We start from the raw sequence: 25,974 nt of genomic DNA on the forward strand, positions 1-25,974 counted from the left end.
TGATTGAGTGCAATGAAGAACCGTTTGGGTGTTGCTACAAGAAATGCATTTGCTGGAATAATCAAAAGAAACAAAACAATGTACCAAAATTAGTTAACAAGCACCAAGTCCATTTCTTCTGCCTGATTGCATCTAATCTTGCAGCCAAATGAAAAGTCATTAGTGTTTTTACAGATGAATTAGAAGAGGTCAGACTCTGCTAGTGCTGTGTCAATAACTGTCCTGACTTCATATACAGCAACGTAAAATGCAAAACTTGAATATGAAGTCGCACATCTCGTCTCTCGGCCGGCGACAGCTCCTTTCTCACCCATAATCTTTAGAAGTGGCGCCGTAACAGACCTCTGAACGCAGCCGCACACAAGCTGTTCCGTGAAGACTCGCCAGCTGTTGTCAGGACTCAGAGGACAGTGCGCTATTCACCTGGGTCCGCTGAGGCTGCGGTCATGAGTCTGGATGCAGGGACCCAGTATGTGGCTGGAGCTAATAGGGCTGCCCACTGGGGCCTATGCAACAAAGCTAATGCTAATAGATTTGCATTAATATTCATTATTGTTTAGACTGTTACTTATGTCTGTGTTAATTGTGGACGATACCAGCTGTTCAGCTCAGCAACACATGATGTGGATTGTATAATTGATAATAGAACTGGCTTTTCAAGGTTCTGCTTTAGAGTTAATGATGTACATAGGGTCATCATTGTGTATATAGAATCACATTTGTATTTGCCACAGAAACGCCAGCAGCCAGCTCCTGAGGGAGTTATCTGGGTTTCAACCTGTCCGTTGTGTTTCCCGTTGGGTCCCGTTGGGTTAAAAAATATCATTATATATATATTGTTGTAAATAAACTTACAGAAAAAATACTCTTTGCTGCAATAATAAAATAAAATTGAATGGAATGTTTTAACTAACAGGATTATGCAACTGCACAGCTTCATTGGCAGTTGTAAGAAAAGGGGTAACTGCTTTGCCAGAACACATATTTGCACATGTGATTTTTGTTTTTGTTTTGTTTTGTCATTTTATTGAAGAAGGAGGTTGGTCAGTCTGAGCTTGAAACGTCTGCCCTGAGCAAATGCCTTCAAGCCCAAACTGCAGCTAGTAAAGAAGGCTGATTTGACTTGGGGGCACGCGTAATGTGGTTCCATTTAATATTCACATGTTAGCTGAACGCCAGGCCTCGTTTACAGTTGACACAATGCTTTGTTTAAGAAGAATCCTCAAGGTTTTTACATGATGTTGTCTGAGCAAAACCCAGGGGGATTCCACACAAAGCTCCAAATACAACACCTGTGTGTGGTTGTTGAACGGTCTCTTTGTAGTAAATCTTCCATTCCATTATCATTATTACTTGTAATCATTTTCTTGAACTCTTCTGAAGATGGAGGTGTGAAGAGTGGAACCTTTTACTGGTTTACAGATACCTACCCAACTTCTGGAAGAACTCGCATAATGCAAACATTTTCTAACAAAAACATCTTAACTCCTGCTGAGTGTCGAGTGATTCATGATTAAAAGAGCAGTAATGAAGTTTGTGATAAGCGTTGCTCTGTCTCTGGAGGACGCATGTCTGTCACCGACACCTTGTTTCCTGAAGGCAAACACAGCAACACCATTTCAAACACCACTCTTTTCTTGGCTGAAATCCTGTGGCGCCGTGATTGGATGACACACAAATGCGGTGTCTCAACCCCTGATGCGTAATTTATGGAAAATAAAAAAAAAAAAAAGAAATCCTTTACGCACTCAGGTGTCTGGCTGCTTTTACTAATCAAAAGATGTGCGCTGACAGAAGGAAGCAGGACGAGGCACTTGATGTTCTGTCAGTCGGAGGCACGGGGAGACGCGGGAATGCGGTGCGATTCATCATTTAGCTGCTTTTATCAGAAAGAAAATACACTGGAGCACTGGAGAGAGGCAGGGAGCAACAGAGAGGCCTGTGTGCGTATGAGCGCCTGTTATGTAAGCACACTTTCTGAAAGATTCACAGGGAGTCAAAGTTCAGGAAGTTTTAATGGGCGTTTTACTGAGCTGTGGCTGCTGTGGGAGGGGACCAGACACAGACGTGCTCATCAGTGCCCCTATGACCACATTCCTTTATTTTCTCCAGGACATGAAGCGAAGATAATCATCTGGGAGCTTTTTGCTAACTCTCAGGGCGGTCTGAGTGAGAAAATGGAGAATAAGACGGGAGTGGGAGGAAACAAAGGTAGAAATCTTGTGAATCAGCTTAGTCTTTAAACTCATATTTAGGTCCTTCTTATGTTACATATTGTGATTTGAACAGCAGTTTAATATTACATTCATAACCTGAATACATTTTCAAATGTGCACCACAGTTTATAATTGTTTATTCAGGCTTCTTGATTTCTGCTACTTCATCAAATTTCCAATGAGTTCTCAGGTTTAGAAAAACTGCCTAATTACAAACAGACTCATTACATCCTTAGTTTTACAAATAGTGTTTGCTGAAATGTTCCCCATCCTAGAAGTGAGTTTAACAAAGACAAAGTGGTATTAAATGATTGAGAGACTAACTGCACACACCTACAGTCAACAACAGTTGCCCGTATTTTGTTTAAGCAAACACAGAGGAAGCATTTGATTCCGTGGATTGAGTACGGATGTTTCTAGGCCTCAGAGTAAATGCAGGAAAAAGCAAGAATCTTCCAGAGTCTCTACCAGCCACAATTTAAACAATTAAGTTAAAACCTGCGACCCACAGAACCACTGTAGAGATCCTGGACTGTGGGTCGACCCTGCTAAGGCTTCCTGTTTTTCCCTTTGCAGAAAAGGATGAGCTGAGGCATCAGTTCAGTCTTACACTTTCACTAAGTACACTTAATACGAGCCACTGTGGAATCAATGTGCTTAATAAATAGTGTTTTATAGAGCCTGACCCAAAGGTCTATGCTGATGAGTGCATTTGTCTGAGTGAGGGGGCAGATGCTAAAAAAAAGCTACTCTCACCATCAAAAAGAGAGGAAACGAAGACAGAGGACTGTGTGTGGTCGTTATTTACACAAAGTCCGAATAAAGACAGAGAGATTAATTCTATTCTGCCACAGTGCAGTGACCACAGATAATACGAGTCACGTCATCTGCAAGCCACTACAGCCTCAGACCTGCAAACAGGTAAATATCTACATGTAAGTGTTTGCTATAGTACATTCGCCGCAGCACCTCAGCGTCCAATAAGCCAGAGTGAAAACAAAAGACTGACAGACTTGCAGTTTTGAGAAATCACCATCGTGTCTTTCGATTTTCTCTGCAACCACTTCCTGTTTCCTGGCTTTTCCAGCTCTCTTTCTCTTGAATCGAGCTCATTGACACTGACTGTACTGTTTTTTCTGCCGTGTTACACCGTTTTACAATCCAATCAGTTAATAGAAAAGTTAACTAGAAGATTCAATCGTATTTGTGTGGTTTTATTACCATTAACTAAGTTAATGTGACATACTAAACATAACCATGGTGGAACAGGATGTGCTCATCTTGAGACTTGACTTGACTCTTACTGATATTGTAGTTGCACCTTCAGATGAAAGCGCTGACCTTAGCTGCTGTCTTAGAGGGTTTTGCAACTGTGAACGTTAGGGTTTTCAGCCCAGTCAACCACACTGCGCTGATGGGGGTCACTCTCTTTGCCCGAGCTGCACTGTGAGAAGCACTGCTCTCCCACAACCATGTCGCGAACAGGACAAACGATGCAGCTTTAATGTGTCAGCGGGTTTAAAGGGCAGCCTATACCTGTCCACTTCAAATCCACACCGACACCGATAGCTGTCCACACCGATGAGTCCATCTTTGATATGTCAAGAGAGACGACCGGGTGTTTGACTTTCTTTTTAAACTGTCAAAATCTGTCCATTGTTTTCTTTTTAAGCTTTGAGGAAAGAAACCAAGATTAGGACAATGGCTGTAATAAAAAGAAAGGAGGGCTTGTTGCCTCCGAGCTGGAAATGCAAAGGTTTATCTGGAGGCAGCACATCACAAACAAGCTTTTAATCATCTAGATCAGCACCAGAAGAGGATATCACCCCAGCTTATCTTTAATTTAAGACAGGATATCAGACAATGCTGATACACAGGCTGTTCTCATCATGCACAATGACTCCAGGTCTCCTCTCCTCTCCTAAATACAGCGCATCCTGAGTTGAGGTCAGATATAACTCAAACTCCCCAGAGGCACATGAAGATTGAAAATGAGATGGGAGAAGTATGTTTTGTGTCAGATCAGTTATACACGTGTACACGTTCAGCTGATGGTGCTTCTCACCGGACTTTCACAACCCCAGTATCTGTTCGCCATGTACTTTGTGTCTCATCGCGCTCATTTTTCTAAGTTGTTTTGTTCCGATTCCCTGTCTTTGTCTCTTCTGCTTGGCGAATGGCATCGCTGTAGCTTCCTCCATCATTCTCAAGCATCATGAGTGAGCACGAACAGCCTTTGCTCTATCAGCCCGTTCCCTTTTCTCTCCGTTGCTGCTCATCTGTGCTTTTTCTTCTTTTCCTTTTAACGCTGCTCAATAATGGAGCGCCTGCATGCAGTAGCCATGCTGTCACTCAGCCGCTGAGAAGCAGAGGCCTGCAGTGAATACATATGTGCATGTATGCGTGTTGATCACTGTGCATGCAGCGCCCCCCCCCCCTTGCCCCAAGGAACACACCCGTGGCTGTACAGTACACGCTCGTATACCGTGAACGCACTCACATCATGTAATCAGCTGTAACAATGTACAGCATCCCGTCTTGAAGATCCCTTTATGGTGCAACAAACTCACTGCCTGATAGACTCAACTTATATTCAATAACACCGTGCTGAAATATGCAACACTTACTAGCTAATGTATTATGGCATCCCTAAAGCAAGAACAAAAGAATCACATCAGGGTCAGAAAAGAAGATCTGAAAGAGCCACGAGCAGCTAATAGGATGATGAAATCCAGGATACTGCGGGGCAGACATTCAATTATTTTGCATCCGACCGCCATCCTCACAGCAAAGCTGGAGGGACCCCCGCTGTTAAACGCCAGCTGGTAGGTGGACTCGAGACACCCAATCCCTGTCTTTAAATTGACAGACTGGCAGAAATACAGGACGCAATAACCATCACAGGCCTCTCCACTCTGCTATTCAGTTGGCCCAGATTGCCTGGGTGCTGATTGTCTCTAGACATTGCTTTTAACCGCGCGTGCAACCGTGCGTAGGCAACATCTGGCCTCCTCTACCAGCTGAGTCAGTAAAACGGCTGTGCATAAAGAATGTAAACAATGTCAGAAAAGATAAGAATACATAATATTCTTGATACAACGGGGGATTATGTAAATGGTGGAAGGAAAAGAGAACTCTCTTGCTGTATTCTTCCTTTCTCTTTTCCCAGTTCAGCGCCTGTCACAGCTGGGAAGGGGCTTTTTCTTGCTTCTGGCCCAATTAGCCAGGGCTTAAAGCACAAAGCATGTTGAGCAGGATTGGTCCAAGCTTGGTTTAGTCTAGTTCAGCATGGCTTGGCTCAGGCTTGGCTCCACTTCCTGCTTTGAGCTGCTATGCAATTATAATTAAGGCCGTCCTTTCACACACACACACACACACACACACACACACACACACACACACACACACACACACACACACACACACACACTGAATTACAAGCCACTCCAAATGTCTGCATTTTGGCATAAACTTTCTTTTGCGCTTTTGCACGCACACATCTACACACATTTAATGTGTGTGCACAGCTTCACAAAGACGTGAACAATCCCAGAAGGAGTAGAGAACAATACTGTGTCACCTCATTCTTTAATAGCCCCATTCTTTCCACACTTTAAAACCTCCCTGATTCTTTCCCTCTTTCTCCAGTTTTGATGCCTCTAATCTCAGTCACTTTGTACTCTGAATTCATTAAGCTCTATTCTATTGCCTCCATTGGCAAAGATCAATGGTTGCCATTGCAAGGTGGTTGCAAGCTCCCAGCATGCACTGCCATGCACAGCCATTTTTAATGGAGGCCATCTGTCCTGCATAAAGCAAACTCCAATTTCAGTATCAGAGTTGCACAGAGATATTATTCCCAGCAGTCCCTGATGTATCTGCAAACAAACAATAGATTTAACTAGCGTAATACCAAGAATAACCGCAAACAATGTCTGCCTTCAGTTCCTTAAGAGTGGAAAAATCTAAGTTTTGGTGTTTGCTCATTTCTTTGGTAAACTCCAGGTTTCCTATGATAGACGGGACCAGCAGGGCCTTGGCTGGATTATAGATGAGAAGGAGAAATGGCATCAGGACTTGAGCAGGTATACTCCAAACACAAACTAAAGAGTATGTGTAATGGAAGATGCAACACTGACCTAACATACACTGTATGGAGGCCCAGCCTAGCCCGCATTTAAGGAAGCAGCATCATTTTTGCTCACAGATGTAGAAAACACACACGAGCGCGATAATTGGACAGGAACTCTCCCATAAAAGATTCTGTGCCAGCTATATTCCAGCCTAGTCACCCAGCGAGACGCTGGATTGTGAAAAATGTATGGACGAAAACGGAAAAAAAGCCACAATGACAAATCACCAGTGTTCAGTCCAGGAGAGAGAAAGATTTGTTGAAGATGCAACACGATGCATAATGAAAACAGATGCCTGTACCGGGGCTTTCTGGGCATGCTGTTGGTTTCCATTTAAAATCAATCCTGTCAACGCATCATAAGTTATTTTGACAGGGAGCAAGAGGCACTTCAGGAAACACCATTTTAATGATGTCTTTAACCTACCGGTAATTGACCTCAGAATTGAAAGGGAGAAACAGTATTAAAAGCCCGGAGCAGGCGATTATAGTTCTCTGCTGGCTGAGCCGGCGATACATCATTTCTGATCAGACCTGGGTCAGCATAAACCAAAGCGTTTTTCTTGCCCTTGTAAAAAAAAAAAAAAATCAGAGGTGTGTATACACTAGTGCATAGAGCAGTGGAGCCCGTGCTATATTGGATTTATGTACTGTGTGCAGTCCTGCCTTGTGTTTCCACACTCTGCTGTACATCAGAAAGCTACAGCGTTCACAGGGTTGGGTTGTTTCTATCCTACGCATAAAAAGGTAAAAAGAAGAGGGATAAGAAAGAAGTTTCAAATTCCAGCTGCATGCCCTCGAACCCTGGAACAAACTACGACCGCCGCATGGAGAACAACAGAGGCAATTAAACTACTACTTGTCCCTTTTCCTCCTTTAGTCGAATGATGAAGCATGAGCTCAGACTTGCAACACACACGCGCGCAGCAAAACAAGCTTTCAGCCGCCGTCAGATGGCGGCGCACAGTGACTTAAATGCATACCATCTGGCTGCATTAACAGTCCAAATGACATCTGATTGTGGCTGAGCGCGGGGAGTGAGGCATTAGCCTGCTCTCATTCCACCGTCAATTTGTCAAGTTGTTGCGTTTTTCTTCATAAATCCAATTCATTTATTTTACGAATAACTGCCAGAGATCCTCACACAGCACCGTGTCGCACACAGCCCCACTCAGGCGTCAGCCGCGCGCTAAGCACGGCCGACGGCAGCTTTTAGCGGCCTCAGTGCTAACTAGTGCCAACAGTGGCACATGTACCAGAAGGTGGTTCAGGTTCAGACTGATGTGACCCATCCAACAAGACCCCATATCCCCATTTCCTCCTGCCAAGTAAATATAGAGGTGGGATATGTGGATGTGATGACATTAACTTATGCTATAGGATGAAATCAATGGGACATACAGAAAATTAATGGAGATTGCCGTGTGTGTGTGTGTGTGTGTGTGGGGGGCTTTGGCATTGAAGCTATGGTGGCGTGTAACAGAGCAAAGGGTGTGTGTTTGATTATAATTGCAGTCGTGCTTTGAGCCCTCTGTGAGATTCAGAGGGTGGGGGTACAGGGGGGGGGGGGTATGTATGGTGGGAGGATGGGAGGGGTGGTGGGTGAGCGTGGGTCCATATGCTGCGGGGATGATGGGAATCTCCAAAAGAAATGTTCACCTTGGCTGAGACTCTCCAGCGCCTCAGGACGTGGCCCAAGGTTGTCGAACGGAGTGACGAAGACCGACACCGGGGCTCATAGGCGCAGAAGAGGAGGCATCGCAGCTGCCCGACTCTGGCTGCCAGAAAACAATTTAGGAACTAGGCGGCTACGAGCATTGACAAAAACATGACGTCGTACAGTAGTCAACCAGAGGCCTGGTGAATTTGAAACCAAAATCTCTATTCAGACATCATGGGGGCTGTAAATGCCGTCTATCCATTATCCAGTTTGCTCTTGGAATGGTTTAGTCCAACTAATGCCCGATAGGAAAATCTGCGTCTAATGCCTGATGGGAAAATCTGCGTCTTTATCCGCTAAAGGCTCCGCGATGTTCACCAGCTAGCTGTCAACGGTGTCTGAGCGGCGTTCGGCCCTGGGGCGCGAGAGGTTTCTGTCTGCCTCACCACCAAGAACAGCTGTGTGCCCAGAATCACAGTGAGGATCATGGAACGAAGCGTGAACCAACAGCAAAGTTGAACCACAATGAGTAGATTGCACTCGTCTGTGCTGTAGGTTTGTTACTACATCAACACCAGCTACACTTGTGTATCGTTCAATGGATTATAAACTTTTACGCTTCTACGACACATCATTTATGAGTAGCTACAGCATGAAGATCTTTCCAGTCAGACACTGTACATAAATAGATCGAGTGCCTCTGCAAAGCGTCAAAATAACAAGAGAAGTTAATACAAAGATTGTCCAATCTGTTATTAATGCCCAGAGAAAGGAGTTCCAGCCAGAAGCAACTGTACAAACAGTGGTCCTGTCAGCGGCGCTGAGCGCAACAGAAGGGCCAACGCAGGACAGGTGGTGGCTACATGTGATTCATTGTTCCTGTAAGAAAGCTGCCAATCACTCCTCCCTCGCCCGCGCGCCTTCTATTTATCTATTTCTTGGTCCCCTCTCATCTGTCTCTCCTCCTTCTCCTTCTCAGATTAGGTGTGAAGAATAATTAGCGGGTACTGAAGAGCCCCGGGTGGACGGGAGACTCATGGGAGCCTGGTCACTATCTCCATCACCAAATGTCCCTGGCAGTGGGCTGCGCTGAATCATTAATGAGAGAGCTGCACGTGTGCGTGTGCCACCGATGCGTTTGTGCGCGCGGGTCACCATATGGAGCAGGTTTCTGTTTGTCCATTGCCACCGTGTAGAGGACGACCATGCAAAGATTTCTTGGAAAATCCCCCAACGACGGATCATCACACACACTGGAAAAGTTCGACTCGATCTCTGCGTTCTCAAAGGGAATCACTTAATTATAAAAAGAGTCAATTAGTGCCATAAAAAGGGACACTTCATTATAATGGCAGTTAGTTTGCTCATCACCCTTTAGCTTCTTTCATCTTAATGCTGTTTGAGAATTCCTTTTGACATGCAAATTTGCATTATGCATGAGAAATCTTAGTTTTAAGTTCAGTTTTAAGATAGAACTAACTCACTATTGTCATTATTCCTTGTGACTTATGTCATCTTAAACAAACCCTACTTAGGGTCATGGGCTGTGAAGGTAATCCAGGCTTGAGCTCCTAGCCAAAGTGAATGAACCATAGGTTACAGTTACAGTTGGCTGTCACGTGTCGGGTTTGTCCAACACCGGCAAACCAAGCTAAAAATATGAGGGCACGCTTGATATAAACTTGAAGAAGCAATGATTGGCCCAGTCTCCCAGTGTGTGTGTGCGTGTGTGTGTGTGTGTTGGGGGGGGGTGACACCCTGGTATGTCCCATAATCGCCTTTCCTCTGTGACAGCATGGGGCCCCGCAGGAGAGGCCTGTCTGTGTGTTTTCTCTTACATAAATGTGGAAATATATTTGCACACGCACACCTGGCTGGAGGTGGAGGGGGTCTCACGCTGCCGGCTGTCGAGCGGGACGCACGCTGAGCCGAGGACGCGCGTGCATAAGCCCAGCGCACAAACACGGCTGCGTGCGCGCTTAAAACGCAGCCAGCGGCGTCCAATCCACACCGCGGTTGTCACTTTTACAGTGACGCTTCCACTTTGCATGTCGACACCACAGACCACGATGCAAGAATCATCACACATGCAGGGATTCAGTTCGGCTCCTGCACATAGAAACTGTGCATAAAGTAACGTGGGCATCGCGCGGAGGTGTGGAGCGCTGCAGCCGCGGGGAGTGTGGCCGAGCAGAGGCCTGAGGCCACGCAGGGAAAAGCCACTGAGCGGAACAGGAAGGAGCAGAGGCTGCCGCAGCCCGTGACCTTCTCGCCGCCTCGCATCACCCGCAACAGCCAGATTAGGTCCACGTTGTCGGGGTGTTATTAGAAACCAAAATACAGTACAATAGAAGTTGTTGCGGATTCGATCATGAGGACACTGACATTTACAGTACGACTCAGGGAGAAAGGTCTCCGTTTTGATTTAGTGCCAGGAACGAGGAGCCTCTTGCAGGTTTTACCTGCTGGAATCTACCTGCCTGTTAAAGTCACGGTTGCCTTTCATTGCCCCGTGGAGGAAACCAGTCAGTGTGTGTGACAGGGCCATGAATAACCAAGGCCATTATCTGTCCTGACCCCCACCTTTCAGGGACAACGCAGAAGGGAAACTAGCGTGCATCAATAAAAGGCCAAACACATGAAGGCACTTTGGGAGGAGACAAAGGGCCTGAACAGCCAAGTTCTTAAAATGTCGATTGCTTTGTTGTAAGAAGCACAAAGTTAAAAGACCAACTGAAACAATAACAAAGTCATATGCAAGTTTACACCACATTTTAATCTTCAAATGCACTGTTGCATTCAAATGCAATGAAACCACATCGTGATCAATCTTAATTAGAATCAATTTTATTTTAAGTGCTCATAACAGAATCAACCAAGGTACATTACATTTAAGGTCATGATCTTATGGGGTTGCTTAAATAATCACCACTGTAACTGTTCATGTGGACCGTTTCCACTGTCAACCAAACCAGAACCATTACAAAAAGCCTCTATCAAGTCGTGCTCAATGCAATACTTGTTTTTCATTACAACTCTGTTGACAGGAAAGTATAGAGCAGTTCAATAGTCACGGTGAGCATATCCACTGTATGTGTTTATTAAGCCCATCCATCCAGAATGAGTCTGCTCTGTCAGCTCCGCATCCTTAATGAACCACAGGGGGACCGCATCACAGGCGCCCGCGCGCTCCGCTCCGCTCGCTGCTGAGCAGACGTCCTTTCGCTGCCAGTGACTCAGGGCAGAACCCAACACACACACACACACACACACGCACGCACGCACACACGCACGCACGCACGCACGCACGCACGCACGCACGCACGCACGCACACACACACACACGCTGTGTGTCTGCCTCACGCCCGGCCCGCAGAGCAGCCGGCGGGTGCACGCGCGCCGCTCCCGCACGCCGGAGAGGTAATTGCCTGCACGGCGGCGACGCTAGTATCCCTCAATGCGTGCGGTGATCAATCTTGAGGAAATAGGTAAACAAAGCTGGGTCTCTGTCCTTTAAAGCAGCCTGTCTGCCCTTGTTAAGAAGCACAGTTGCTTTAAACGGACAAATGAGGAAAAGAGAGGCGGCAGCTGACGCGGGAGGAGCTTCCTATTGACCAGAAGCACGAGGCTGTCTCCTCTTGCTGTGGAGCAGCCATCCACAGCAAACTAATGCATCATACATCAAGCCTATCATGTCTGACTGGAGATTGCTTGTTACAGATATGATGAAGAGTTACAGCGTAGCTGCATTAATTAGGCTCACATCACTGGCAAACGCCAAGGAGTGAATCAGTGAGGTGCTTTTCCGTGTGTGTGTGTGTGTGTGTGTGTGTGTGTGTGTGTGTGTGTGTGTGTGTGTGTGTGTGTGTGTGTGTGTGTGTGTGTGTGTGTGTGCGCGCGCGCGAGAGGAAAGCCATGACTTTGGTTAACAGTAAACACACCACTGAGAGCTCATTAGAGGAGCTCTCTTCTCTCCTCGCTGCACCGCTCCAGTGACGGGGCTTTAGCTCCAGCCATATCTGGCATCCAGCAACAAGCTAATTAGTGGCTAGCACTCATTACAGTCAGGCTAGTGAGCGCAGCCTTTCTGCGGCACATCATCTGTAGCCTGTCAGAAACGCAGCGTGCGAGTTCCAAACTAACTCGGATTGGAGGAGGCTAAATGCTTTGCTAAACAGACAGTGTTAGTCCACATTTATTCGAGGCGCATCAAAATGACATCTTCGGGTTGTAACAGTTTGTGTTGCATCAGTCTTTCTAGCAGATCTGACATCCTTATGGGGCCAAAACATTTTACTGGGTGAATGTCAACTTCATTGCTTTAGGAATACTTTCAATAAAATCTTGTTACATAAATAAGAATATTTTTGGGGCATTAAATTAAAAAAATATATACTGTAGGTTTTAATATTTCTTTTTTTCAAACAACAATATAACAATGTACAGTATAAAAAAGTAATTTAAGTTGCAAGGTAAACTCTCATTAACCTGCTAATATGTTAATTAAAGTAGGCTCTCATTTGACATAACAGTCTTCTGTTAAGTATTCCACAAGGTTAGAGCACACATGGTTAAGCATTATCACCACGCAGTGGTAGCTGGAAAGCAGCAGCGCACCCAACACCGGCTCCATATGTTAAACAAAAGGGAGCATGCGTCCTTAATCAAAAAGGCTATTCATCACACAGGCTACATCCACTATAATGATGCGCATAGATAAGGAGATAATAAGGTAAATGAGAGGGAGAGTTGAAATAATACCGCATCCAGCACGGTTCATGCACTGGTGCACTGCTGATGAATGATCCAGGTCCCTCTCCGCCTTCTGCGGTGCCTTGCCCCTTTGCTCACTCTGGCCCCACCTGTCGTTGGATGGTGATGCTGAGAGAGAGAGAGAGAGAGAGAGAGAGAGCGAGCGAGAGAGAGAGAGAGAGAGAGAGAGAGAGAGAGAGAGAGAGAGAGAGAGAGAGAGAGAGAAAGTAAACTTTTGCACATAGATGCACACACATTTGTAGAGAGGAGTTAAATGTGCTGAGGCAGATGACTAATGTGGGAAATCTTAAGCAGACCTTAAAACAGATGTAGACAAACTCACCAGTCACCTGTTGGAGACTTGGCAGATGGTTCTGCCCTGGAGAGCTGGTAATAACAGAACAATAGCCAATTAAGGAGTGACGGAGAAGCTGAGGGGGCCGGGACGGTTCACGGACAGATTCAGTCAATTAGTCAAACAATTCATTACCAGACTGTCCACAGATGCCGGCTTGATTGTTGCCTCCTATCCACAAAAAGTTTTATTACGTCACCCCAGCGTATTAACAAGATCCATGATGGACCGATGTGCACAGGAATCTGACCTTGTGACTTAAGCATTGTCTGCACTGATGCAGTGAGAAGCCCAGGAAACCATAGTGCCTCTCCCATGATGCACACATACACACACCTGTACCACAAACATCATGCATTAAACATGCACACACACACACACACACACACACACACACACACACACACACACACACACACACACTCGCATGCTGACTCTGAAATCTATCTCTGGCGTATACGGCTTCATACACCCCATCACCGAATCTTTGTGTGCAGATCAAAGATATGTTGTCTTCAGATGTGCCCTTCCATTCTCCGTGACCTTAAGCTGTCAGCCTTATCTGCTCCAGACGTACACGCCCGCTCACACAGGACATCTCCATAAACCCGCTCGGCTTCAGACACACTCAGGCATTTTGCTACTAACGAATCTCATGGAGGCAATTACAGAGCTGAGCCCTTCATGTTGGCTGGCTATCAAATGCACCCCCCCTTCTCGCAGTACAGTGCCACTGTAGGCTTCTTCATAAAAGCTAACATGATCGCTACCTCAGCGTTCACATACATCTATTTCCACTGTAACCGCCGCTAATTGGATGCTGTGGCCTCAGCCGTTACCGTGCGTCCCCAGTGCTGCTTTGCCTCTCCTCCTATTGTTCTCCCTCCCTGCGTGTTGACTGGAATTGTTTTAATACCTCTTCAGCTCCATATGTCCCCACAATGACGTCTTTAAGAAGTAAAGCGACTCGCTGCTTCTCGTCACATCCAAAGCCCGGTAACAGCAACCATAGCAACCCATCGCAGCCACTTTGCATACAAATGATTGCGACAGCAGCGAGCGTGCGCGCGTGTGAGCGTGCGTGTGCGCGGGAGGAGCCGGTGCCAGTTTGCTGGTGGGCGTCGGTGCGAACGCGGCTGTGCGGCGCCGACCGCCTTCTTGCCCGCGTTCGTGCGCACGCGCGTGCACGTGAAGGTGAGGCAGAAAGAGGCAACGTGGTGGTGGGGAAGAGGAGACAGCGAGAACGCAGAGAGCATTTACAATGTGCTTGTGTTCTGATTTCTGCGTGAGGCCAAGCCTTGATCTGTGCATCACACGGCGCTTATGTTGTGGACTTTTATGTATGAAAATGCATGAGAGCCCTGCTTTTAATTTTTTCATGAATTCCACTTAACACCGTCTTCATCCTTAGCAGCTCGAGTGTTTGATTGTGGATACGCTTTAATAATTGATGACCTCGATGCATCAGATGTGCAACCTCAGTTACAATAACACATGAATAAAGATATCTAATGTGGCCCACAGGCTCTTTTTTACATAAAATAAATCTTGAATTATCTTTTCATTACATGTATCAGTACTTTTCTAACCAGAATAACAACCTGTTAGATTCATCACTGCTTCTAACAAGAGCAGAATAAAAAAGAAACACCATCTCCCACCATCTGCTCCATCACAGCATGAATTTTGAATTCGTCATAAGAGCTTCTGATGTCTCAAGTCGCCTGAGAAATGATCCCGTCGCTACATGCAGTATTAGCTCATTTATAGCCGAAGGTGACCCAGCGTCGTTACGGGGCAAACTAACAATGAATAATAAAGACGCAGCTGTGATTGTCAGCTCGCACGTCTTGAGGGGGAGGCTTTTTTTTTTTTTTTGCAAATGCACAAACGTGTGTTTTTGCCTTTTCTCCTGTTTGCACATGATTTGCATCTGGCCGCGTGTGTGCCTGACTGTGTGCATAGCGGAGCAGGTAGGAGGCGATGTTTGTTGAGCGGTGGCGAGATACTGTGTGGATCGTCTCTGTCCCTGGCAGCGCGCCCAACATCTGCAGCCCCGTATTGTAGCTTCGCTGTGATACCAGGGTGGTACAGCCCGTGATGGATTACAGTCATTGCACAGGTACCCATGCAAAGCTAATGTGTATATAAGCAGGTGTTAACAGCTGACTGTGTGTGTGGGTGTGTGTGTGTGCATTTAGGACAAATCCTGTTTGTGAACAGGTGGATGCTGAAAGTGTTTGTTTGCAGTTCGGGTGTAAATTAATATAGATACATTTGTTTGGTATGAACAGATAATGAAGTCAAAACTGATCCAAACATAACTGTAATTAAAGTTTCTGCATGCTTTCGTTGTTTCTTCTTTCTAGAAGTGAACCGATATTAAAAGCAGTATTATTAAGTGCAGTTCTTGAGTTGCTCCTCCCGTCAGCTGCACTGTACAATGAGCCAGGCGTTCCCCTACAAACAGTGGCGCCTACAACTGGTATCACATGCACTGCACTCCCAACCAGCGCTGCCTGTCTATGAAAAATGGATTTCTCCCAGTCTGCATTGCCATGACGATACACAGCTTACCCACCAGTTCTGCCTTTTTTAAGGATTTGCATCAAAGCCGCTGCACTGATGGGGAGGTGAGGAGTGTTGGTAGAGAGCGATTTCACCCCTCATTCTGCCTTGAAAAAAACGCTTCATTTTGTATTTTCTAACGATGTGATATACAATAACAGTGTGGCTGAGTGTGAGTTTGAGAGCGCAAGAGAGATAACGGCATCATGTGTACTTTTAACTGCAGCACAATTTAAGGTCATTTAAATACAGTAGCTGTAACTACTGCATGAAAACATATGCAATGAAGGAGATGCACGAGAACACGAAGGAGACGCTGCAGAGAACCTGCCGGAAACAGGAAGCACACACACAATAAAAGTGGATTAAACTCCCGGTCAGAATCAGCAAAACTGGGACAGCATCATTCTAAATGATGCGAAGTATGAACGCGGAGCCCGTCAATAATATTCCAACTAATATCTCTCACTCAAAAAAAAAAAAAAGCAAAAAACAAGAGTGTTCTAAATTTTGCCACATGCTTCAAAAAATCTCAGGGTCTGATGTGAAAAACAAAGACGTGTAACTCTTTGTGGATATCTGTCACTCTATCAAGACAAGACTTTGAGTTTCTATTTTTACAAGCAACGCGAGGCACATTGTAAAACGCTGTGAAGTGAGCTGCTAGTGGGTTCGGAAGGATTTGCCGAGCCCTTATCTTACCTTTGAACACAGCTCTGATTAGGAGATTTCAGGCGTCTTGGGTAAACAACCTGAGGTACTGCAGGAGCCGAGACTTGTAAACAAGCGTTTGAACAAAAAGTGCAAGAGTATCACAAAGTCTCCGATTCTACCGAGACTTGGGAAATCAATGGGCCTCCGCGAGATCTCATCTGTGTTTTTGATTGTGAAGTTGTCTCCTTATGAGACTGAGGCAGGAGGAGAGGGAACGAGACAATCAAAAGCGTTTTTTTGATCAATATTTCAAATGCTTCCGTTGCTTAGCGTGACCTGTGCGAGAGCTGCTGAGATGTGTGGTTGCTATTTTAGGGTCATGTTTAATGAGGAGATGGCAAAACAGTGTTGATCAGACACTCTAATTGTCAGGGAAGTAGAACATGTGCATATACTGTAGCTGTAACCTGTTCACAGCAAACATGATTATTGTACAAGGTGCCATTGCTTTTTGGACCTTATTCCGTGAATATGAACTGTATCTGTTGAGAAATGCTCTTGTTTGTTGGACACGCAGGCAGATGGGACGAGGTCCAGATGAGGATGATGACCCAGGTCAGTCGGCCCGTTGGGCCTCCTGCTGCACCTCTGGCTGTGGCCAGGACTCGAGGTTAGAACGTGGTCACCGGTTTGGTCTCCCCTTCTGTCTGCTTCCTTCCACACCCAGTTTCCTCTCTTTCATCTTGCTTCTGTACTTGCCCCTTTGTGCAAAACCTATTCCCTCCCCATCCTCTCTCTCTCTCTAACGCATTGTTTCTCTCCTCTGTCACACATCACTCCCCCTTTACCTTATATCTTCCCTCCACCCCGTCCTTCTCTCTCTTTCCTTCATGCATCTGTTTGGTTCAGTCCCAGGGGCTGTGAAGGGCCAGAAGGGTCCATGAATAAGTCATTAACACGGATCCCCCAGACTCTCTGATCATCGCCAACCTGTTCAAAAACATGATTCTCTGCCACCTCTCTCGCCCCCTCAGCACCCGTCCATCCGCATCCATAAGAAATGGAAATGTAAATAAATAAAGCATTACAGACAGTGTGTGTGTGTGTGTGTGTGTGTGTGTGTGTGTGTGTGTGTGTGTGTGTGTGTGTGTGTGTGTGTGTGTGTGTGTGTGTGTGTGTGTGTGTGTGTGTGTTAGCTTTAGGGTTGTTGAATGGAGTTAAAACTAATATTTTTTATTATTTTTATACAATTACTGTAAGTAGGCACAGGTTATACAGGGGTTCCTAAAATCACATTGGATGAGAGAAAATCAAGAATCAAACAAATTCTTCACCTATTTTAGAATGAAGGAAAAGATAAAGACATATCTTATTACAGCATCAGAAGTCTGGCACAGGAGTCGATTTTCAAACTGATTACTATTACATTTACTTTAAGGTTTCAACTTTTTTTTTTACGTCTATACGTTTTTGGTCTTCATACAAATTCAGTTAATCAAAAGCCTTAAATTTAGTGCAAAAAATGTTTTGGCAGGGAAAATGTTTGTGCATAAATTTGCAGTATTTAAATTCCTCCTCTTATTTCATATTGCTCTCACGAGAGGTGGACAAAAAGCAAATGTTTGACACCACCTGAAACCCAAACTGTGGTTCATGGTCCAGTCACAGGAAGCAGGAGACCGAAAGGGTCCGTGAAGTTAAGGACGTGGGATCACTTGAATTAAAAGAAAACAGTCGATGAGCAGGTCACGAGTTCAGTCAAAGCTAAAGACTCTGAGTATGGTAAGAATTCACAATGTATTTGATCAATAAAAAAAACACAGTTAATTAGTCATTTACTAATGAAGGTTCTGGGGAACAAAACATTCCACGTGATTACTGGCTTTAGGTTTGGCTCGTCGTTTGGAATCAGTCAGACTGAAATCATGCTGATTTCCTGCTCTGAGCAGCTAATGAACAATCAGATGCGCTCGTGCTCGTCGCGTTCTTCTTCGTACAGTAGGTCAGACTAAAAATATGCATTTTTCCTCACCAGTCAAATCTTCATCAGCGGAGCTCACCTTCTTTGCTGCTCCCTGTTCACCTGTGCATGAAACCCTGACTATTATCAAAGGCTGCTTCGTTACGCGTGTTAACAACTATTATAAAAGCCTCACGATCACAGAAAGATTATGATGATAATTGTATGCAATTATTATTGCATGCATATATGTTTATATATCAGATATTACAGTAGGCGGCTCTGTTCTCTCACCTGGCAAAGATCTGGTGCAGTTAGTTTAAAAATGTAATGGTGTGACATTTTATCATAGAAGCCTAGGCTTCTGGGCTGTAACGTGTCTGAGGAGGCTGCCGGTACCGGATGTTAGTGTTTCAGTCCGTCTCGTTGGCACCAGGTGGGAGACATTTCACTCAGGACACTGAGAACCTGAATCACCTCCAGACAGGAAGCAAACGGGAGGTTTAAGCCGTTCCAGTGGAGCAAAAGCACAGTAAGTAACATTCCACAGTAAGTTCCACTATTATGTAGTTCTGGTCTAACTTCATTAAAGTGGTGCAGACAGAGACTCATTTAACCAAAGGGGAGCTTCACCGCCTCCATTTTAGATCCTGCCGAACCCAAGCGAACGTCAACAACATCAGTGCAGTGATCGTCATCGGTCGAAGGGGAACCTACTGAAGCGCTTGGAATGCAGATTTTTCAGGTGCTTGGTTTGAGGAGAGGGTTTTGTGCAAAGCAGTAGCATAATATTTGTAGGGTAACAGGGTGCTTGGAACAGAGAGGATGTAAAATCACAGCTCTGCAAGAGAAACAGCCCTTGTTAGTGGGTATTATAAGATAAAGGAGATTTTCTTATATAATATATACTTTGCACCGCACTTCTATCTGCGTGAAAGAGAAGCTGCTATGATGTCACAGTTTAAGGAACCTCTCCTCATTTAACTGGGCCGATACCAGCCACTAGAGCAATGAATGGAGGCGGAGAGACATGGGTCCTCCGTCCGTGGAGGTGTCCCCCTCATCCCAGCCGTCCTCACACCTCTCCTCTGCCTCGTTCACTCCATCATGACCGCCTTTCATCTCTTCACTCACTTCTATCCGCTAAAAAATGTAAGTCTTGTATTATATAACACTGAGAAGTAATGGGAGCAGACACTCGTCAGTGGATGGTGAGTAATGACAGCACTTACTGACTCTCAACAAGACACACACACACACACACACACGCGCACACACACACACACACACACACACACACACACACACACACACACACACACACGCGTACGCACACACACACACACACACACACACACACACACACACACACACAGGAAATGGAGCTTGTGGCCTGTTGCAGGTGATGTCTTTGACATTTTAAAGCAGCAGCACAGTACTTTCATATCAATTGCGTTACTGTGTCTTTCTTTCAACAAATCACTGCAAACTGCATTTTTAAATGGCAATCTCGTTTTAAAACAGATGAAAATGAACCAAATCCAGTGTTTCCTATCTGGCAGCACATGCTCAATTGCTTAAATTACAAAAAAACATACACATGGAGCTGTGGGTAAGCCATAAGTTTAGATATATTCTGTCACATTGTTTTCTGACATGAAACTCAATCTGAGTGACATCACTTTTCAACCCACAATAGTAAAATGTTCCTTATCTCTGCAGAGCAAACCATCCTGTTAAGGGAATTACAGAAACAACATGCAACTTTTGTACATTTTAAAGACTCCACAAGCCTAATTTGCAATTCTGTCGTCCCAAGTGGCCGTGAGAGATAACAGCTTGAATTTCCAAAAGACTGAATGGCTTCATTACTCAAAAATTGTATAATATGAAGTTGTTAAACTCCCAGACTGAATTCCTTTTTTGTGTGTCTGATAAGGTTGGCTAAGCAAAAATCCCCATGGCTGCATTTGCAGCTATTTGTTGGTCCAGCTCTCTGAAGACGTACAGTAACAAGTTTTGTTGCCTTCGCCCTCAAACTGACTGACTCACTCTAAATGATCTGTGCATGCGAGGCGAACCTGAAGTCAGAAAGCAGAACGTCAACCACAAGTAGCAACAAATTCAGCTTTCAAAGAAATTATCTAAAATCTAATATCTTGTTGATCATGTTATACAAAAAATACAAAACACAACTTAAAATTGTGTAATAAATGTGTAATTCTGAAATGGGTGAGATCATTTAGACGGTGGCTGTTCGCTGCTGCTTGTGGGGGTTTTGTATTTCAACTTTTTACTGGTGTATTCTGTCACAGCAGCCTCCTCATTTCGCCTGTTGCTGGAAACATGGTGTCAGGGCTCAGGGCCTCTATTCAGGCTGCGGCCCTGAGGACTGGAACATGTTCTGGTCTAATTTTGTTCAGTAAGTATGGCTGTCGTCCCCTCGACGGCCTCCAGTATTAGTAATGCAACACAGTTTAAAGCAGCCTGAAACGTTCCTGCTCCGTGTCCGTCCCAGTCCTTTGCTGAATTCACGGTCTGCTTGGTGATTTGACGCTCGGCACATCTGTGCTTTTACATCAGGGTGACGTTTTTCTGAAACAAACTGTCTCACAAGCGACTGAACAAACCCAAAAAACTATGAGAATGTTAGGACTTGAGCGAACGAATTTAGGAAACGGCGTGAACACAGTGGCGCTTTAAAATATCAGAGCTCAACCCAGTCCCCGGTTCACACAAAGGGAGCGAAGAGGCCGGAATTCAAGAGGGAGAAAGAGCGAGATTCATCTCCAACGAAAACATCTCAGAGCTTTGACAGCAGTGCAGGTATTCCAGCTATGTCTGATTACTGGTTGGCACAGAATGTGAAGCCACTATTCCTTTACACTAAAGCGCATACGGTAGGAATGGCCTCGTTTATGTGCTTCGTACAGGCCAATAAAAGGGATTTTGTGACATTAACGTAAAGATGCAGCTGAAGTTGAAAGACGCGCGGGGAGCGGACGAGCAGCTGTGTGTCGTACAGGGCGGGGGGGGGTGAAAGGGAGGGAGGGGGGGCAGGCGGAGCGGACAGGGCGGAGGAGGGGACGCTTGGCTCGGCTCTACGGCGGCGGCGGCAGAAGGACGGAGGAGGCGCTCCTCGTTCCTCTCTGCCCATTCATCAGCCTTTGCCTCTTCCTGTCCCCGTTTTCACATCGCATCTGGACTCACTGTGCTCCCCCCCCCCCCCCCCCCCCCCCCCCCCCCCCCCTCCCTTTTTCAGCAGCGCCGTCGGATTCCTCACCCGCTCTCTCTCTCTTTCCGGCCCAGGCCTTCACACGTCCACCCATCCCTCATCCCTTTCTCTCCTTCCTTTCATACTTCCCTATCTCTCCTCAGCACCTTCCCTCCGCTTCCGCCCGCTTTGTGCGCGTCCTCGCCGTCGTCCTCGCGATGCGTGCCAGCGCGGCCTGAGCGGCGCCACCCCGCTAAGCGAGTGGGTGTCAAACAGAGACACCGGCGCCGCCTGCCAGCGAGACGGCACCGCACCGGCTGCAGGGAGACATGAATAAATGTCTGCTGCCTCCCACTCGCCCGGGACCCGAGCCCTCGGGTTCACTGGGATCTGAGGGAATAAGTCGGTTGCAAAGCGAATCCTCTGTTCTGTCCTCGTTTCTGCCGCGTTAGAACGGCGGTCGGCCGGATCCGAACCCGCTGATCCAGTCGCCTCCGGAACCATGTGGGCGATAGGCGTCCACCTGTGCTTTTTTGCGTGGCCTGTGGATTCATTCAGCTGGCGTTCCACTGTAAAGGCAGCTTCACGGAACAAATCGGGGACAAAACGTGGAGAAAGTGGCATCTGTAGGAATGTTATGAGCTGTTTCGAGGTGGAACCGTTTTATGTTTATGTTTTAACGCGTTTGATGGTATTTTGAGCCGTTATGGTACATCTCAAATAGCTCACAGTAAAGACACATGCATTAGCTCCCTCATTAGCAGGCAACTTCTCTGACAGCGTCACCGGCGCGTCGAATCCCAGCGATGCCGCTCGGAAGTTTGTGTGACAGCAGAGGGGAGGAGCGGGAGATGAAAAAGGAGACAAAGGAGATGTGAGAGAGTCAGACGTGGTGAAGGGTGATAAAGTGTGGGGAGAGACACGAGGAACAGGAGCGAGAGTGATGCAACAAACACAAACAAATTTGAGACATTTCAAACGGCTCACGCGTTCCATTCATCCGCCACTTCAACTGTTTTAATACAGTCTAGAAGAAGAAACACATCAAGTAAGGATTTCTGGATTATGTCAACCTTCTTTAGTTCTCATAGGTCACTACAGTATGGATAGTAGTAACTATACCATTAGGACAGAGGAATAAAAAAAGCCAGAAGTCCAGCTGTTTTTCCAGGACGTGCTTCGTGTCTACGTGTCATCAGCAACAGCGGTGTTTTGTCTGAGACGTAGCTCTAAAGTGACTGACACCTTTAGCAGCGGGTTGTTAGCAAGAGACACCGGTTGCTCCAAACATGTGGTTTCCGGCATGTTGCATCTTTGCTTTGGGACGGTCTCATGAGAGAATGGGTTTGACGGTAAAATAGCTCAAAGAAGGAACCAGCGGGAGACTTGTCCTGTGGCAGCGGCTGAACTGAGGTCAGTCAAAGCCAAGGCCTTCACGTGACTGGCTTCTCTCTCCCTCATCAGTGTATTAGAACATATGTTATTGCCTCCAAACAGTCCAAAATGCAAACACAAACTAGCAGTAAAACAAATTAGATGCAAAACACACACACACACACACACACACACACACACACACACACACACACACACACACACACACACACACACACACACACACACACACACACACAGCGTGACCAGCCGTGACCCCCTGAATCCCGCTGGAAGCACCCCACCATCAGCTGCCCGACTGCGGGGTGGCAAGTAGTCCCGGCCGGTGTGATGACCCCACTCTGACAGAGTGTCAATACAAAGCAATTTACAAGCGCATGAAAAATCGACCCTCGATAACAGGCAATTTCTCCGCTTGGCTGCCTGGAGAGGCGTGACCCGCCTCCCGAAGCCGAGGCGGGGGGGGCCACAAAGAGGAGGAAGAATGGGAGACGGGTGATCATGGTCCAGTGGATGTGATTACAGTCTATTCTGCGCTGTGAATCTGGGGGGGGGGTTGAATCAGCAACCAGCAAATATGACAGCGACGGGAGATCAGCGACGGCCGCATTCCATTTGTAGGGAAAGATGTTGACAAGCTGAGAGCAACAGGAGGACGAGGCGGCGGAAGCAAAGTTCAGTCGGGACAAAGTGAAGTTGGACAAAGGGAGAAAAGAGGTGGATTGAGCGGACGTGGGGAGGGGCTGTGTTGTTGCTGCTGCTGATGAAATGTGGATTGTGTGTGTGTGTGTGTGTGTGTGTGTGTGGGACTGGAGGCCACAGGTGAGGACCGACATAATGACCTCATTCCTCTTCTCTTTTGCCCAGACACTTTCTTCCACACCAATCTATTCATCAAGCCCCTCTATCTGTCTCCAAATCCCTCGCTCGCCGCTCGCTTTTTTCTAATTCCCCTCTCTCTGTGTTGAAAAGCCAGAGGTCACAGCTTCATCCAAACGGACGGGCGCACACAAAGGCAGGCATGTAGCGCTATGCGTTGCCTGTGGAGGCGCGGAGGCGGCCGCCGCGGACACAAAGGACACGTCTCAATGGACGCCACGCACTTCACGTGGTTCAGGGCCAGGGGTCGCCTTCGCGTGACTCTGTGTGAAGAGAGGGCGCGGAAAGTTAACCGGCGCCTTCCAAATAAAGGCCCTGAACCAACAGAGACGACTTCTGACGCTTTCCAAGTAATTTCTCCTAATTTTAACTTACTTTGACTCCAGCATATCCAGAAAAAAGCAGGACGCGTTACCCGTTGCTCCTCCCCCTGACCCCCAGAGCCCAAACGTGCATGTGGAACAGGCCTACAGTCATTTAGGCCTTTGTATTTTTCAGCTCTCCTCCATTAATCTCGGCAGTGTTTCATAATCACATCAGTCCAAAGAGGAAATTGTATTGGGTAAATTAATATAATAGGTGTAGATAACACGAAGCAGTCACACCTTCCATATAATTCACTTGTTTTCTGCTCTCACCAGCTTCACCAGTCTGTCCAGCTGCAAAGACACGTCAGTGCCATTACTTAGAATTTAAGGTGGGTTTGTTTAACTGGTGACCCCCTGCAGAGCGGCGCATGACATATTCAGCAAGCTGCGATGGAACAGGCGCTGGCGTCGCATCCGCAAAGCACGGAGCGAGTCAGAAAAGGCCCTTAAAGAAACCAATGGAACGGCCCCTTACGCAGCACCAGTCCAGCCGTGAGCCGGACGTCCTGTCACGAAGCAGAGCACGGCTCGGTCGCTGCCATCGACGGCGCTCGTGAGCCGCTGCCCGTCGGACGCCGGCCCGTTCTCGGTTCCGGAGCCTCCGCCCACTCCTCATTCCCCCCGACTCGTCCCCTCCTCCGAACGCGCTCATCTTTTCGCTTGTCACTTTGCCTCTGTGTCAATTAGCGCCTCCCTCCGCTCGCTCCCCTCTTCATTTGCTGCTCCTTGGCCTCTCTCTCGCACCTCCTCCATCTGTATGCTGCCGTTTTCTCCTTCGCCTCCCATCCCACAGCCGCCTTAAAACCTCCTCATTCTCATCTTTTCTCCTCATTCACGCTGCCTTTCTCTCCTCCTCCTCGCTCGTCCGTCCCCCAGTCTTCCTCTGATTTGTTGTTTCTAAACTCTCTCTCTTCTATTATTTCCTCCTCTGACGGAACTCAAGGCTTTCCTGCCTTTTACCTCCTCCCCCCCCTCCCCCACGCGCAGCATCTTCTCCCCTTCTCCTGCATTCAGTGAGTGAGTGACCTGAATCTGTCTCCCTGCATTACGGCCCTTCGCATCCGCTGCTCAGAAACACCTCTGAAGCCAGTGGCGCGGCTGCCACCTTGGCCCACGCGCCCTCGTTTGTGTGCGTGAGTGTAAGTGAGTGTAATTGAGGCTGGAATGCTAAAGCAGGCGGCCCTTGAACGAGCGCATGCGACCCGGCTGTGCCTGAGTTGTGTTTGCGTGTGGGAGCCTGGTAGAAGCCGTGGGTGTGTGTGGGTGAGTCGCTGACTCACGGTCCTGTGTGTTTACAGCCAGAAAATACTGGGATAGATCTGAACCAGAGCGCACTGGCTTTTCCAGAAAGAAAGAGTCCTGAGATCATCTCGCTCTTCCGGCGTCTCGAACGCGGGGCGTCTCTGACGTTGTGCGTGAATTGCCTGGTGTGTCGTCTGTAATTGCCGGTGCCGTCACAGGCCTGTTTTTCCTCGCGCTTTCGTTACCCTCTTCAGTCACAAACTTGTGCTCGCTGGGAGAAAAATGAAAAAATAAACTTTTTTTCAAAATGAATCTGACAAGTGCTTTTGCTCCAACCCCACACACACACACACACACACACACACACACACACACACAGACACACACACACACACACACACTGAATGAAAGCATATAACAAACTTTCTAGAAAGAGGCTGCGTGGGGGAGTAGGAAGAAACATCATATCTGCCAAGCAGGGAAACAATCAAGGCAGAAAGCACTGACTTGTCAGCGAAGGTGACACCACCACAACTCGGAGGTCCCACCGCGGGAAAATGAAAAACGCTGCTCTGACAC

Source organism: Betta splendens, chromosome 5 (genome assembly GCF_900634795.4).
Source record: "Betta splendens chromosome 5, fBetSpl5.4, whole genome shotgun sequence".
Taxonomy (NCBI): domain Eukaryota; kingdom Metazoa; phylum Chordata; class Actinopteri; order Anabantiformes; family Osphronemidae; genus Betta; species Betta splendens.